Source organism: Megascapheus bottae, chromosome 11 (assembly GCF_031878675.1).
Source record: "Megascapheus bottae isolate mThoBot1 chromosome 11, mThoBot2.hap1, whole genome shotgun sequence".
NCBI classification, from domain to species: domain Eukaryota; kingdom Metazoa; phylum Chordata; class Mammalia; order Rodentia; family Geomyidae; genus Megascapheus; species Megascapheus bottae.
In genome coordinates, this window is record NC_143519.1 from 43,561,539 (window position 1) to 43,566,728 (window position 5,190).

Sequence of the window (5,190 nt, forward strand, 5' to 3'; positions counted from 1 at the left end):
ACATTGATACCCTTTCTCATGTCTTGGTCCCCATTTCCCTCCCTCCACCCCAACCCCTCATCTTGTTTCCCCCCCTTCCCTATCCAATTTCAAATAACCAAATATGCATGTATCCAATATATCAGATAACAAAGTGAAATACTGTAACAATGAGATAACCAAGGGACAGCAAAAGAGATGAGAGATAACATAGTACATTAAGGACAACAATCACTCATTATAGGGCTTTTGTTTTTTATATATATATTTTTTATTGTAATTAATAAAAGGGTTACATGATATTTGCCAGATAGAAGGTGCATTAATTCACATATATTGATACCCTTTCACATGTCTTGGTCCCCATTACCCTCCCCTCCACCCCCCACCCCCGTCTTGGTTTTCCCCCCTTCCCTATCCAATTTCAAATAACCAAATACAAATAAATCCAATATATCAGATAACAAAGTGAGATACTGTAACAATATGAGATAACCAAGGGACAGCAAAAGAGATGAGAGATAACATAGTACATTAAGAACATCATTCATTATATGGCTTTTGTTTCAATATCCTGGAGGTCTTTTCAATTAGCTTCATACTATATGGCCTTATGTATCAAGGTTTTGCTCTATTGCAGATCTCTGCTAGTAGAGCCCAAGGTTTCCACTGAATATGATAAATGAGGGAAACCATTGAGCCTATGTTCCTTTGAGTCTGGCTTACCTCAATATGATTTTTTCTAAGTCTTTCCATTTCCTTACAAATGGGGCAATGTCATTCTTTCTGACAGCAGCATTGAATTCCATTGTGTGTAAATACAACATCTTGTTGATCCACTCATCAACTGAGGGACATCTGGGTTGGTTCCATATCTTTGCTATGATAAATAGTGCTTCAATGAACATCATTGTGCTAGTGGATTTAGTATGCCCTTGTTTCTGGATGGTTGGGTAAATGCCAAGTATTGGAATTGCTGGGTCACAGGGGAGTTCTATGTTTAGTCTTTTGAGGAACTGCCATACTGCTTTCCATAGTGGTTGAATGAGTTTGCACTCCCACCAACAGTGTAGTAGTGATCCCTCCTGGCCACATCCCCTCCAGCATTAGTTATTAGTTTTCTTGATCCTGGCCATTCTAACTGGAGTGAGGTGGAATCTTACAGTTGTTTTGATTTGCATTTCTTTTATGACCAGAGATGTTGAGCATTTCTTCATGTGTCGATAGGCCATTTTTGTTTCTTCTTCAGAGAAGACTCTCTTTAAGTCTTTGGCCCATCTTTTAATGGGATGGTTGTTACTTTGGAAATTAGTTTTGGATTGATTCAATTTTTTGAGCTGTTGATATATTTTTAGATATGAGGCCTTTGTCCATTGTATGGTTAGTGAAGATTTTCTCCCATTCTGTAGGCTTCCTAATTAATTTACTAGCTATGTCCTTTGCCATACAGAAGCTCTGCAATTTAATGCAGTCCCACTTATCTAGCCTTTCTCTGATTTGTTGTGTTTCTTGGTCTTTATTGAGAAAGTTTCAACCTGTGCCAAGGAGGTCTAGTGTATCTCCTATTCCTTCTTGTAAAGTTTTCAGTGTGTCAGCTTTTACCTCCAGGTCCTTGATCCATTTGGAGTTAATCCTGGTGCAGGATGACAGAGAAGGATCCAACTTTAGTTTTCTGCAGGTGCTTAACCAGTTCTGCCAGCACCACTTGTTGAAGAGGCTGTCTTTCTTCCTTTCTATTTTTTTTTTGGCTCCCTTGTCAAGGATTAGGTGGCCATAGATCTGTGGTTTAATATCTGGGTCTTCAGTTCTATTCCATTGGTCTTCAGGCCTGTTCTTGTGCCAGTACCAAGCTGTTTTGAATATTATAGCTCTGTAATAGAGTCTAAAGTTTGGTATTGAAATTCCTCCTTCTGCTAAGAAGTGTTTTTGCTATATGGGGTCTTTTATTATTCCATATGAAATTTTGAATTGCCTCTTGTATTTCTTTAAAGAATGTCATTGGGATATTGATGGGTATTGGGTTGAATTTGTAGATAGTCCTTGGCAAGATTGTCATTTTCACAAAGTTGATTCTTCTGATCCAGGGGCATGGGAGGTTTTTTCCATTTCCTTAGTTCTGCTTTAATTTCCTTTTTCAGGGTTTTAAAGTTTTCATCAAAAACATCCTTTACATTCTTTGTTAAGCTAATTCCTAGGTACTTTATTTTCTTTGAAGATATTGCGAAAGGAGCTGCTTTCCTGATGGTTGCTTCATTCCTCTAGCGTCCATATTCTTTTTATGAAGTTGACTTTATCTGGTACTGATATAACTACTCTGGCTTTCTTACACTCAGTATGCATCTTTTCTGTCCCCTTACATTTGACCTGTCATCACATTTAAAGTAGGTCTCTGCTTAATAGCATCTATTTGACTCTCATTTTTGCCCAATCATGACAATTTCTACCATTTACTGGATGTCTTAGACCATTCATTCATCTACTCATCCATAGAGTCTTTAAATATGCCATCGTGATAACTGTTTTTACTTTCCCTAACATTTATTTGTTCATTTGTCCTTTTCTCTTTCCTTGTTTTAGATTAATTAAAGGACATGTGTTATATTTTGCTTTTAAGGACTTTTTTTGCCAGTCCTGTAGCTTGAACTCAGGGCCTGGGCACTACCCTTGGGCTTTCTCAGTGCTCTACCACTTGAGCCATAGCACCACTTCTGGCTTTTTCTGTGTACGTGGTACCAAGGAATCCAACCCAGGGCTTCCTGCATGCTAGGCAAGCACTCAATTTTTTTTATCTTCACTATTGACTAAATATCTAGTACTCTTTGTCACTTTTTTAACTGGTGCCAAGGTCTGAACTCAAGGTCTTATGCTTGTTTGACTTGCTCTCCTATTGAGCTACACCTCTGGCCCAAATTTTTGCTGGTTATTTTTGGAGTGAGTCTCAAGTACTTTTCTGCTCAAATTGGTTTCAAACAAATCCTCTGGATTTCAGCCCCTTGAGTATTTAGGAGGACAGGTATGAGCCATCTAATTCCATATTTCTTTTTTTTAAAAAAATATATGCCTAAATACTAAGTCCCAGTGATTGTAAATAGAGATTCCCTCCTTGAACTCTTGTATGTTAAACTTGTCATTTAAAATATGATGTAAAAATCAACATTAATAAATTCTTTAAAAAAATATATGCATGTGTGTGTTTCTGTCTTTAATTTCCACAGTCTACCTTCAAATTATATGCTACTTCACATATTGACACCTGACAACATTCCTCTGTCCTCTGAATTGTCATCTCCAATTGTAAATATGGCAAAGGACTAAGATGAAGAAGACACGGAGGTACCCTTAAAAGATTCTAACCTCCTGCGAACAGTAGTCCAAAACACTGGTGATAGAACACATTAGGAAGTAGGATTGTAAAGTTAAGTAAGTATAAATAAGGAAGACAAAGTGAAGAGGACAGACACACAGCTTAAAGGACAAAGCAATGTATAGGCTAAAAACTGAGTTTTAATGAGAGGATAGATCAGCAAGCATCACAGTGTAGCCAGTGCTTAGTAGCCAATGGAGAGTTTTAAGAAAAGAATCATGTGGGAAGTGAGTCTGGAGAAGAGACTATAAATTCTGGAGACTGTGTATGACTTTTCAAAGAACTTGGATATAAATGTTGGTATTATTTGTCCAGACTAGTTTGTATTCTATTGACTTGCTACATCAATGCAGGCATGGTATACAAGGCCTTTCAGAGAAAGAATATTCCAATTTTAATATTAGTTGTCTGACCCCTGCTAGTATGTACTTGAACACTGTTTTACTCCCTTCTTTTCAACAAGCTCAGTTACACAACTGCGGCCTACCTCATTTCTCTTCACCTTTCCCCTCTGCTCCCCTGACAACTCAGCATTGTCATTAAGAATATACCAGAAAAACTGGGCATTGCTGGCTCACACCTATAATTGTAGCTACTCAGAAAGCTAAGATCTAAGGATAGTGGTTCAAAACCAACCCAAGAGAGGGAGAGGGAGAGAGAGAGGGAGAGAGGGGGGAGGACAAACTGAAGGAAGGACAGGAAGGAAGAAAGGCAAGAAGGGAGAAAGGGAGGGAGGGGAAGGAAGAAGGAAAGAGAGAAGGGGAAGGGAAGGGATGGAAAGAGGAGAGTGTGGGGGAAAGAGGAGGGAAAAAGGAAGAGAGGGAAGCGTGAGGGAGGGTAGGGTGGAAAGCAAGCAATTCAGCATTTGGAACTCAAGTTAAATTTCTGCTTTCACAATCTCAAGTTTCCTTTTCATTGCCAAGTTGTTTCTTAGGCCCACCTTTTTCCTTTTTATATCACACATTTGAATTGAAACCAATGCCAGTGTAGTTCTCAAGAGTGACGCAAAACATCAAAAAGTTATTTGGAATAATCAGTTACCCCACTTAGTAATAATTTCTTCTTAAACCACTTCTAAGGATGGGAGTTTTGCCTAGTGGTAGAATATTCTCCAAGCATGCATGAAGGCCGGGGTTTAATTCCTAGGTAACACATACATAGAACACAGTCAGAAGTGGTGCAGTGGTTCCAATGGTAGAGTTCTAGCCCTGAGAAAGTCCAAGAATAGTGCAAAGGCCCTGAGTTCAAGCCCCAGGACTGGCAAAAAAAAAAAAAAACACCGCTTCTAGAAGTTCTTGTGTTCCATTGCAGACCATAGATAATGATGGTATGCTGTACAGTTCAGAAAGGTGTTTATGCTTTCACCATAAACAGATGGCAGCCAGGTGCTCTTGGCTCATAGCTATAATCCTAGCTACTAAGGAGGCTGAGATCAGAGGATCACAGTTTAAAGCTAGCCAGGGCAAGAAAGACTGTGAGACTCTTATCTCCACTTACCCACCAGAAAACCAGAAGTAGAGCTATAGCTCAAAATGATAAGAGCTCTAGCCTTGACCAGGAAAACTCAAGGACTGGGCCCAGGCTCTGAGTTCAAGTCTCACAATCAACAACATAAATAAATGTATAGAAAAATGGCAACTGTCTTGGACTGATGTTTTCCCTGACTTGAACATTACACAATGTATTCAAGATATCGCAATACCACACTGTATCCCAAGAATGTGTATAATATTTCTATATGTCACTTTAAAATTAATTAAAAATAATTTTTTTCAAACCACTTCTGGAAAAGGGGAAGGTAAAAGAACAAAGAAACTTCTGTTCAAGTTTCTGTAGGCAAAATTCCC